Raw genomic sequence first — 12,378 nt, forward strand, 5'->3', positions numbered from 1 at the left:
ACCACCAGAAAACCGGAAGTGGCGCTGTAGCTCAAGTGGTAGAGCGCTCGCCTTGAGCTGAAGAGCTGAGGGACAGCTCCCAGGCCCAGAGTTCAAGCCCCACGACCGACAAAAAAAAAAAAAAATGGTTTGTTAGGGGCTGGGAAGGTGGCTCAGTGGTAGAGCGCTTGCCTTGCATGCCTGAGGCTCTGGGTTCGATTCCTCAGCACCACATAAGCAAAAAGAAAAATGCTGGAAGTGGCGCTGTGGCTCAAATGGTAGAGTGCTAGCCTTGAGCTGAAGAGCTGAGGGACAGTGCCCAGGCCCAGAGTTCAGGCCCCACGACCGGACCTAAAAAAAAAAAAAAATTGGTTTGTTACAAGGTGTAGTATTTTGTACTTGTAACACTCACAGTTGGGAGATAGTGGCAAAGGTTCTAAGCTTGATCAAAGGGTAGACTACATAATAAATTCCAAGTCACAGTGGGTAACATTGGGAGATGCTGTCTCCACATGTTTGTTCTATCTATCTATGCATTATAATCAAGTAGTTGAGTCCTCATAGAGAAGGGGACTCCTCTCCACCTCCTTTTATCTTGCATCTCTGCTGAAGCTCACACTTCACAAGTGTTCCTTCTCTTCTGATACTGGTGACAGGTGGAAACCACACTGCACAGACACTGCCTGTGTTTCTACTCTGACATTTGGCTGGGATTTTGTTCCTACTTGAAAACATGCTCTTAGGTCACCAAAACAGTTGTAGAGCCATATAACAGGTCTGTAGTTTAGAAAGAAAACAGATGCATGAAGTCATTTCAGCTGATTGACAGGGTAGAATGAGCCTTCCCCAAGGGTCTCATCTCTGCATGTGAGCTCTTTATCCCTATCAGCACACACTTGCCAAGGCTACTGTCTCCAGGGGCCATGCTTGACTACAGAATGCCCATGTTGGACCTTGGAAAAAATACAAATTCTCCACCTCATTCAGTCCTGTGAATGACCACAAAGGTTTCATAACCTTCTGAGTGATTTTGATGCATACCCTATATGTGTTTTTTAAAATAGTTTGAGAAACAATGAGCTAGATTCCTCCCAAATTTCCAGTGCTACCAAAGCTAATCTCAGAAATTGTGGGTGGTTGATGCTTTATGGCTATGTTCTGAATTGGATGAGATTAAGGTGTTTTCCCCTCCCTGGGAAACTTACCCAGGTGTTATCTCTTTTCAAGGAGGCAAGAATTTCTTTTCTTTTTTTTTTTTTTGGGTCCGGTCATGGGGCCTGAACTCTGGTTCCTGGGCGCTGTCCCTCAGCTCTTCAGCTCAAGGCTAGTGCTCTACCACTTGAGCCACAGTGCTACTTCCGGCTTTTTTCTTTTTGCTTATGTGGTGCTGAGGAATTGAACCCAGGGCCTCAGGCAGGCAAGGCAAGTGCTTTAACCACTGAGCCACCTTCTCTGTCCCAAGGAGGCAAGAATTTCAAGGGCATGTGTCTTTTAGGAGAAGAGTTTATCTTTGTTAGGGTATTTACCAAAAATGGTGTAAGGTCCATCTACAAAATAAAATAAAAACAAAAGCAAAATAAAAACAAAGCAAAATGAAATACAAAATAAAAACAAAGCAAAATGAAATAAAATGGTGTGTCCTCAGCTATCTTATATTGGCTCGTACCTAAAAATATCAATCTGATAGGCTAGGGACATTTCATGATTTTTTTTAAAGGTGGAGATACAAGTTCCAGAAGTGGAATAACTAAAGAAAGCCTAGATATTTTAGTTACTAAAGGCTGTTCTGACATGTATATCTTACCGTATATGTCCAGATCCATGCAAATGAACAGGTAAGTCAAAAGCTCCTAAGGCTCCAGATGCAGCAAGGTTCCTAAGGATTGGCTTTAAGCAGATGAGCCTGATTATCTCCTAGGCTCAATCAGTGTATTGATGTGAATGCAGGTGTATATATTTATTGCCAGGAAACCAGTGAATTTCCAGGAGTTTTTCTAGGAAGTGTCCATGTAGAGAAGCTGTGAAATCCATTTGATCAGTTTTGAGTATTTCTTCTATTCAGGAAGAGCTTTGTTTTCCAGGTAAGAGAGTGGAGTGGTCCTAAGGCCTGAGGTAAGCTGTAATTCACACAACAAATAGTCAATTCTTCCATGTCATCCTGTGCTTAAAGAGAGAGGAGCTGAAATTTCCAAGGGAAGGCAGCAGTGCAGGGCTTGGTAAATGTCTTCACATTTGTCTTGAGCCCATGATGGCATAACTGAGGTTTAGGACCTGCTTCTTGCTTTACACTCAAAGATGGCCAATGCTAAAAAGAAGGAGGGAATAATCAGTCTTAACTGTCTGGAATGTTTGGCTCCTAACATGGTTGTCCTGTAAGCTGGACACCCATAGCTCACGACTAATCCTAGTCACTCAGGAGGCTGATATCTGATACTCACCATTGAAAGCCACAGCAGACTGGAAAGTCTGTGAGACTCTTTATCTCCAATTAACCAGCAAAATGTAAGAAATGAGATGTATCTCAAGTGCAAGTGTGTTAGCTTTGAGGAAAAAAAAACTCAGGAAGAGCCTCCTAGGCCGAGTTTAGGCTCCAGGACTAGTATGAAAAAAAGAACAAAACACTTGTCCTTTGCAGAAAAATTTGAGATAGTTGTGAATTAAATGTACCAGATTATATATTCTTTTTAGTATAAGTCAACATCTGTTAATTACCTATTCTCTATCCACTATTCTTTCTTCCCATGTAATGCTTGGTTTTAGAGATGACAAAATATAATGGTAATGATTAAGGGAGTTAAGCATGTAGAAATATCCTTACACTTCTATTATTCAGGAATAAAATTTCAGGAATAATTACATTCCTGACTTTGCAAGTGATTAAAAATCATATGTGACTAATCAGATAAGATCTGAGGATCACAGACTAAAGTCAGTGCATACAGGAATATCTGGGTTTATTATCTCCAATTCATCACTAAAATCCAGAAGTGGAGCTGTTGATCAAGTGCTAGAGCACTAGCCTTGAGCAAAGAAAGCTAAAAGTCAATGTCTAGGTTCTGAGTTCAAGGACCAGTACCCATACCCAAACAAAAAAATCATAGTTAATATTTTCAACTATCTACTAGCAATGCAGTTTTTCTTTTTTTCTTTTTGTTAGTTGTGGGGCTTAACTCAAGCCTAATCACTGTCCCTGAGCTCTTTTGCTCAAGGCTAGCACTCTACAACTTTTTTTTTTGGTTGGTCATGGGGCCTGAACTCTGGGCCTATGCGCTGTGCCTCAGCATTTCGGCTCAAAGTGAGCACTCTACCACTTGAACCATAGCACCACTTCCAGCTTTTTCTGCTTATGTGGTGCTGAAGAATCGAACCCAGGGCCTCATGCTTGTGAGGTAAGCACTATATCACTGAGCCACCTTCCCAGCCCCTCTACAACTTTTAAGCCACAGCACCATTTACTGTTTCCTGGTAATGAGAGATAAGAATCTCACAGAGTTTCCTGGCTGGGCTGGCTTTGAATCCTGATCCTCACATGCCACCCTCCTAAGTAGCTAGGATTACTGGTGGGAGTCACCATTTCCCAGCCCTTCAGTCTTTTGGGGTAAAGGGGGTTGCTGCTCCTGAGGCTTGAACTCAGGGCCTGGGGGCAATCCCTGAGCTTTTGTGATCAGGGATTATGCTCTAGCACTCTACTTACTTGAGTCACAACTCCAATTTTGGCTTTTGTTTGGTGGTTGGTTGGAGATAAGAGTCTCGTTGACTTCCTTCCCAGATTGAATTTGAACCGCCATCCCATGTCTCAACTTCCTGAGTAGCCTAGATTACAGGTGTGAGGCATCTGTGCCAGGATTACCTTTGCTCTTTTTTTGCCAGTCCTGGGACTTGAACTCAGGGCCTGGGCACTGTACCTGAGCTGAGCTTTTTGCTCAAGGCAAGCACTCTACCACTTGAGCCATAGCACCACTTCCTTGCTTTTTTCTGTTCATGTGGTACCCAGAGCTTCATGAATGTTAGGCAAGCACTCTACCACTAAGCCACATTCCTAGCCCACCTTTGCTCTTTGTTTAAAACTTGTTCTGTAGCCGGGAGCTAGTGGCTCACGCTTGTAATCCTAGCTACTCAGGAGGCTGAGGCTGAGATCTGAGGATCGCGGTTGAAAGCCAGCCTGGGCAGGAAAGACTGTGAGACTCTTATCTCCAATAAACCACCAGAAAACTGGAAGTGGTGCTGTAGCTCAAGTGGTAGAGTGCTCGCCTTGAGCTGAAGAACTGAGGGACAGCGCCCAGGCCCAGAGTTCAAGCCCCACGACAGACAAAAAAAAAAAAAAACAACAAAAAACAAAAACTTGTTCTAAATGTCAAATCAAGCACCTTGCACTTGCTAGGCAAGACTGTCATTATTTTTTTAAGCAAATAAGCAGCTAAATGCATGTATATAGCTTGTGTCGACCTGGGTGGATTTGTGTTCATCTCTGCATTCAAAGTTGTAAGCAATGATCCAGAAAACTGGGACACACAGTCACGTTAAAGAAAGAAGTGTTTAATGTCAGCTAGAGGCTGACAGGTTCTCATAGAATAGAGAGTAGCAAACTGCTCTTGCAGTCCTAGGGGTAGATACAGTGTCAGCAGTCTGAGGGCAGAAGAAGAGGCTGGGGCAGGAAATCTTTGTAGTCACAGATGGGACACTGGAGATATCCAACAGCCAGGGCAGGACATTCTATAGCTGTCCTGAGCAGCCAGGGAAAACATCATCCATTACAGACACAATACATTCTATATCTAGCATGTAACAAAACCAATGTATCCTATAGCTGTCATGTAGCCAGAGGAAACATCTTGGAGCAGAGACAATACATTCTATATTGGCACCTTACAATCAACACTAGAACCAGTGTGAGACCAAGACTAGTATCCGGACTCTGTTGCTGATGCAGCCAGGGCCGGTGGGAATAGACAACTATGGCCTAGCCTGGCTTGCGAAGGACCTAGGGCGAGGGCTGTCAACCCAAAGTGGGGGTGAATACACTTACAAAAGGTATCTGAAGAGGAGAGAGAGTCCTCCTGCTGTCCACTTGCAGGAGATGATTACACATCAAGTACAGATATTTGTAAACCTGTATGAACGTGTCTGTGTGTGTAATTGTTTTGAAAGGAACTCCTTGTACGGCCACTGGTGAAACTAGGAAAGATAGAATGAGAACTATTTTCTTTATCTTCATGTCCTGAGCCCAGTCTTCTTTATATCACTTCCACTTAATCATGGAGTATGGCTTTTTGTGCCTAAATTTCTAGCTTAAGATTATCAGATATCACCAAACTCACCATGGGCTTCTCAGGCCATATAGTTAATTGGCAGCCAAGTGTAAGCATTTGTTCTCTGCTAAAGCCCAATTTCAGTACAAATGTCATTTGCTCAAAGAAGATGGACAGGGATCTACTCTAATATAGTAAGGGCCAGATCTATGATGGGTTTGCTAGAGATGCTCAGCAGCATTGCTATTTTCCACTGACATTTCAAGTTCTATTGAATATGCTGGATCATGTAGTCGAAGAGGCAGAAAAGTTGACAGGACATCTTGTTCCCATTACAGTCTTCTCTAGTTCTCAGTTCCACAAAATAATAGTATTTTTCACCATATGAATGCAGAATGTGATCTGATACTTTGATTCCTGGGTTCAAATTATTCTTTTTTTTTTTGTGGTCGTGGGGCTTGAACTCTGGGCCTGGGCGCTGTCCCTCAGCTCTTCAGCTCAAGGTGAGCGCTCTACCACTTGAGCTACAGTGCCACTTCCGGTTTTCTGGTGGTTTATTGGAGATAGGAGTCTCACGGTCTCTCCTGCCTGGGCTGGCTTTGAACCACGATTCTCAGATCTCAGCCTCCTGAGTAGCTAGGATTACAGGCGTGAGCCACCAGCACCCAGCACTTCAAATTATTCTTTACTGACTTTGCCCAATGAAATTAGAGGCCTATGTCATACTTGGTTTGACAAATGTTTGTTAATAACATATACTAGTTTTTCCAGATTGTTCATCTAATAGTTATTTGTTTTTCTTTTTTTTTGGGTCCGGTCCTGGGGCCTGAACTCTGGGCCTGGGTGCTGTCCCTCAGCTCCTCAGCTCAAGGCCAACGCTCTACCACTTGAGCCACAGTGCCACTTCCGGCTTTTTTCTTTATGTGGTGCTGAGGAATTGAACCCAGGGCCTCAGGCATGCAAGGCAAGCGATCTACCACTGAGCCACCTTCCCAGCCCCTCTAATAGTTATTTGAATTAGAATATCTAGTGATTATGGTTTGTGTATCTCATTGTCATGTTGCCATTTTAACTTATGAAATAGTCATTAATTCTAATGAGGTCAGTGCACAAACTTCAGAAGAAAGGATAAAAAAAGTAATTGCCACTTGTTTCACTAGAACTGGTCACTGGTAGCTGATGTATGTAACCCTGGCTACTCAGAAGACTAAAATCTGAGTATTACAATTATAAGCCATCCCAGACAAGAGTTGAAGAGAGTTTTTTCTCTCAGCACAAAAGAGCTGGAAGTGAAGCTGTGGCTCAGTTGGCAGGGGGTTAGACTTGAGCATTAGTAGAAGAGGGACCATCACCTAGAGACTGACTTCTAGCTCCAATTTTAGTAAACACAGAACCAAGGTTTGTCCCACATGAGTCACATTTATCCCAATATTCTTTGTTGGCTAAGGATCTTAGAAAGCACAGGAGGAATACAGTGAGAATGTCTTGATATTGTTTTAAGTAGTTGTTTCATCTGCATGTGGAGGCTTCTTTGTCTGGAAGGTGAAGATCCAGGGAAAGTCTCAGCTCCATATGAAAGGCAGATATTGTCATTTTTATTGATTTACATTAATTTTTCTCAGTCTTGGGGCTTGAACTCTTGTCCTGACCAATGTTCCTGAGCTCTTTTGCCCAAGGCTAGGGCTCTGCCACTTTGATGCACTGTACCATTTCTGGTTTTCTCCTGGTTCACTGGAGATAAGAGTCTCGGAGTCCATCCTGATAATTACCATTTGGAGGGAGCCTGGGTCTGTGAGTTAACTTAGATCTGCATGAAGGTTAATACTCAGTTGAATAACACCTACTCGTGTCCCTATGCAGGCCCAGTGTCCGGGGAAAATAAAAACCAAGCCTGTGCATTTGGTGCGCATGCGCAGGCAACACGCAGCGTGGCTGAGCTGCCGCGGAACCTGTGCCGGAAGCAGTGGTGTCTAGACATGGCGGATTTCCGGTTCTGATCGGCGGCAGGGATGCCGCAGAGCGGGCAAGGTTAGCTGGGCCGGGGCCTTGAGCTCAGCCTGCGGATCCGTGGCTGTTGCTCCTGAGGTGCCCATGGCGGGAGGACTTGGCCGTACGGGCGTGGCCGGGGGGTCTCGGGGCCGAGGTCTGTGTTCCGGAGACCCCGATGGGCCTCGCGGGGGGCTCGGGAGGCCGCACCGCTGCCCGGCCCGCGATCCAGGCGTGTTGGCGGAGGCCGCCGGGCCTGGGTCGGAGCGGACGCTGGGCGAGGCGGGGCCGCGGCCGCGCAGGCGCTGCTGCTTGCGGCACTCTGCCGCCGCTTGCCGCGGTGCGGGGCGCGGCGTCCCGTGAGGACCCGCGGGGGACGCGGCGCGGGGCTGCCTGGCTCCGGGGCCTGGCTGCGGGAAGGTGGGGCGGCCGAGCACAAGGGGCAAGACGGAGCTGGGGTGGCCAGGGGTCGGGTGCGGTTACCGGTTACCGCACGGAGCGGGCGCATTTGGCTGCGGTGGCCTCTGCCTGCAGGGAGGGCGCGGGGCGGGATTCATGTTGACCTGGGCATGTGGGTCTCAGGCTACTGAAACCTACATCATGTAGGTCTTGTGCAAACCTCAACCAGGTGTTTTCCCCTCCGTGTTGTTTTTTGTGGAATAGTTCTTTCTTGCTGGCATATTTGCAATGGCTCTATTGGCACATGGCTATTTTTAATTAAACTTTTGTGTTCACACATACCGTGTTCTACTATGTAAAAGGACCATAATGTATTTTCCTAAAATAGTGGTGATGGTTACCATTCCATTTTAGAAGCTTTTAGGAATGGTACTTTATCATTCTTAAACACAGAGACCACTTCAGGAACTTGTACGTCTTTCTTGTGCAGGAACAAGGCTAGTCTTCTCTGTGTCACTCCAATTCATATTGTGTGCTGCTGAAGCGAGCCCCATTCTACTAATTTCTGGTGAGGTACTGTAGTATGTTGCTTATAAACATGCTTGTGTGTGAATTATGTTTGTATATGTGTCCTTTTATGTGCCAGTGCTGGGGCATGAACTCTTGGCCTGGGCACTATCCCTGAGCTTCTTTTGCTCAAGATTAGCACTCTACCACTTGAGCCAGGGCACCACTTCCAGCTTTTTCTGTGTATGTGGTACTGAGGAACTGAACCCAGAGCGTTATGCACTCTGCCACTAAGCCACATACCCAGTGCCCTCCTCTGTGTCTCTCTCTGTCTCTGTCTCTGTGTGTCTGTCTCTCTCTTTCTTTTTTTTGTCAGTTGTGGGGGCTGAACTCTGGGGCTGGGCGCTGTCCCTCAGTTCTTCAGCTCAAGGATAGTGGTCTGCTACTCAAGCCACAGCACCACTTCTGGATTTTTTCTGCTTATGTGATTCTGAGGAATCTAAGTCAGGATCTCATGCATGGAAGGCAAGCACTCGACAACTGAGCCACCTTCCCAGCCCCATCTCTCTCTTTTTTAAAGAATTTTATTATCAAGGTTTTGTACAGGGGAGCTATAATTTGATAAGCCAGTGGTTAGTTTTCCCCTTGAAACCATGCCTGTCTTTGTCAATTACGTATAAATAAAAACAAAGTGTGTGGGCCCTGGTGTTTCATGCTTGTCATGCTGGCTACTCAGGACAAGAAGATGTTAGGATCTACCAAGCTGTCTCAATTGGAGACAATGGAGAGAAACAAGAAAAACAAGGTCAGCATTCTAGGTCTTATGTCTTGTGCTGTGATACCTCATGTGTGCCCAAACATTAGGGACCCGATATTACCATATACCTGCATCTGTTTTCTGCTTGGTCATTCACTGACCGCTGTGAGTCCATCAGCTTCTATCTCGCATACTAGAGTTCACTTGTTCTACTTGGGACTTAGATATTCTACATGTGCCCTACTAGGAGATTGCCAGTGTACTTAGACATTATGTTGGGGTATGAAATGGACAAGTGATTTAATACTCCAAACATGTACCTCTTAGAAAAAACAGTGACATTTTTATTAAAATCAACCATCAAAATAATGACCAACACTGCAATAAATATAAAAACCAAAACATATTTCCCTTGACAAAGGAAGAAAGGGAAGGAAGCTGCTGTCAGGTGGACAATAGAAAGTCCACTAGTGGCTAATGTGCCACAGAAAACACAGCAAGAGAAGCCCTGTGGATATAATGCTATCCGTCCCAAATACAACATAGGTTGATTGGACAGAGTTTAGGCAGCACAAGGTGAATATCAACTGGCAATGATAGGAATGTTACCCCCTGCCTTTATAACTGGGAGTTTTGTATTTCAGGTGAGTGACCAGAACCAGTTGGAAACCTACAGAAGGCAGAAGATGTTGTGCTCCTTAGACAGAGGACACATACTGCACTCCCACGAGGTGGGTAACACAGTCCTGTGGAGGCCTTGATCATCTTCTGCAACTGGTGAAGCTGTTGATTCCAGTACCACATCTGCTGCCGTCATGGATGGATCCTCTGCCTTGATCTCAGGAGCAGGTGCTGTATGCAGCCCCAAATCTAAGGATGGAAGTATATGCACTGTTAATGGAGGGAGCTCTAGAAGAATCCCCATCACAGGACATCTTCCAGACTGGGTTTCACTAGGGTAACCTGGCCAATCACCATCCGGGATTCTCATCCCATTGGACACCAGTGTCCATCCCTACTCCCATGTTCTCAGGTATCTACCTGTGGACTCCTCTGTCTTTTTGTCTGCCTCCTTGTTGTCCTTTTCCTTCAGTTGGGTGAGGAGGAGGTGTCCACGGACTGCCAGGTCTGAGGAGGGCATGTGGAGCAGCACGTAGGCCATCAGCTTATTCAGGTTGGCCAGGTCCTTGGACTGGCAGAAATCCTCAGGGTACTTGTCCAGCCACATGGCAAGCATGGAACACAGGGTTCTGTGTGCAGTTGGATAGAAAGCAGAATGAGAGCTGCGGTCTCCTTCCTGAGCTCTTGCACAGTCCCTTGCTGGGAGAGCTCCCATGCAAACACCTCCCACCTCACAGACAGACTTGCATGTTGGGAAGTGGGAGGAGTCCCATGAGGAGAAGGATCTCTACAGTTGCCCTGTGGCACTCACTAGAGGCCCTGCTAGGATTGGATTGTATAGCATTGGTTCTCCATGGGTCTTGGAGTCCTCATTTCCCCTCTCATCTCTAGTAGACCAGGATATTTCACTCATTTCTTTCCCATGCCTTTAGATGAAGCCTCAGTCTTGATCACAAGTGAGGGACTAAGTGGCATTTCCTACCTTGTAGCCCAAACCCTAACATTTATCTCACTCTTCAAAGAGAGCCCTTCTGTTTGTCCCAGATTCCACTCACTTCTTTACTTCTTCATCCTCTTCACAGTTTGGATGGAAATGTGAATGTCTGTGGGAAGAGAGGAGGAAGTCATGTTTTCAGTGTCCTCTTTGTCTGACCTCCCTGGTGGTCTATTTACACTGGTAAGTCCAGGTGGAGGATGGGGACATTTATCTGCACAGTTTCTGGAATTTTTGTTTATTTTTGTTGGTCCTGGCGCTTGAACTCTGGCCTTGGCGCTGTCCCTTAGCTCTTCAGCTCAAGGTGAGTGCTCTATCACTTGAAGTATAGCACCACTTCCGGTTTTCTAGTGGTTAAGTGGAGATAGGAGGCTCAAGGTCTTTCCTGCCTGGGCTAGCTTTGAACCTCAATCCTCAGATCTCAGCCTCCCAAGTACTTAGGATTACAGGCGTGAGCCACAGTGCCTGGCCCCCTTCCTGGAATTTTAAATGTAGGGGCTTGAATGTGCCTCTCCAAAGTACATGGTTCACATGTTTGTGCAGTGATTCATTCCTGATGGCTTTTTTGGAATTGTTTTGGGAGCCTTGTTAACTTATGGGAAACATTTCAGAGGGCTTCAAATACAGGTTTCCATAGTGTGAGTCCTTCATTTAAGGAAGTAAAGTGATCGCTCCAAAGAGCCCCTGGTGTTGGGCATCCCACACATCAGTGGAACAAGCTTGGGAAGGTGCTGCCTGGTCTCAGCCCACTTTTGGTTGTGAAGATCAGTTTGAAGCAAACAGAGTACAGAATTTTCTAGCTCTAGCCAGGAGGGTGGTGACATGACTTTGGTTTGGATGGGGCATTCACCTGTTCAGCAGAAGGTCCAACACTTGGTCTGTGGTGGTGAACTTCCTATAAGTGAACAGGAAGGCTGGCACGAAGAAGGGATCCTCCTTCTGGTGTTGAGGAACCAGGAGGTTTACCATCTTCTCCAGCATGCCTGGCTGCAGTGTGCTCACTGTATGGGGCACGTCCTGGGCTGGGACTGGCTCCTTTTCCTCCTGAGGAGGGATCAAGGGGAGGTAATTGAGAGGTGAGGTGGTAAGACCCTTGAAAAATGGACTCAGTGTGATCAAGTGAAGTGAAAAGTGCACAGAATTACTGTGAACAGGACACCTGGGAATTGAGAGGGCTCTAGGGTCGGCTGGGATGACAGTGAGATAAATTACCTGGGCAGAGTTCATTTGCTGTGGTGCAGTATTTGTGCCATTTGTGTGCCTTCGGAAGAATTCCCTGAGGCGCCAAAGTAGGGGGTGAGCCCTGACCCAGCGACCACTGCGGGATCTCCTGAGACCTGAGTCCCGGGATCTTGGCAGACAGCAGGAGAACATCCTTCTTCTTCAAGATTGCTAGCCAAGTGAGCTGGCTGCTGTTGATCTGGAATGTTGTTGCCTGGCTACCAGGATTCCATGTTCAGTTGGCCCCATCTTAAAGTCGTAGGCTTCCCTCCCCAGTTCCCTTCTTGCTGAGCCCCTTCCTCATACAAGGCCTCCCCAGAGGACTCAATGGATGCAGAATTGCCCCCTCCCTCATCACCATGCACACATTTGTTCACACTTAACTGCCGACCTTGTCCAGTCTTACCATCCTGTCAGAACTGGCTATAGGCAGGGTTTCAGTTAGAAGGAGACAGGGTTTCAGTTAAAAGCAGACAGAGCCCTGCTTGCTTACCATTTAAGTGATCCTAAGTCATTTTGTGTGTCATGGTCCCCTTGTCACCCTAGTTGTGGGTTGGTCAATTTTTTGGGGAAATTTTATTTTGATCAAGTGATGACATAATTTCACAAATTTTACAATATTGTGGTTTAGTGATGATAAGTTAAAGTCACAAACACATTCTAAC

General features: G+C 46.0%; 1 long non-coding RNA gene and 1 other non-coding gene across 2 annotated transcripts; one reads left to right on the top strand and one right to left on the bottom strand.

Moving 5' to 3' along the window:
* The first annotated feature begins 7,197 nt into the window (after window positions 1-7,197).
* LOC122123013 lies at window positions 7,198-10,134 on the top strand. The gene is made up of 4 exons (XR_006150230.1): window positions 7,198-7,256; window positions 8,104-8,186; window positions 9,522-9,726; window positions 9,971-10,134. It is a non-coding gene; the product is annotated as an uncharacterized LOC122123013 (long non-coding RNA).
* LOC122123079 lies at window positions 8,059-8,162 on the bottom strand. Its single transcript, XR_006150293.1, has one exon. It is a non-coding gene; the product is annotated as a U6 spliceosomal RNA (small nuclear RNA).
* Window positions 10,135-12,378: the final 2,244 nt, after the last annotated feature.

The sequence above is a fragment of the Dipodomys spectabilis genome, unplaced genomic scaffold (assembly GCF_019054845.1).
Source record: "Dipodomys spectabilis isolate Male_0828 unplaced genomic scaffold, ASM1905484v1 ptg000219l, whole genome shotgun sequence".
Taxonomy (NCBI): domain Eukaryota; kingdom Metazoa; phylum Chordata; class Mammalia; order Rodentia; family Heteromyidae; genus Dipodomys; species Dipodomys spectabilis.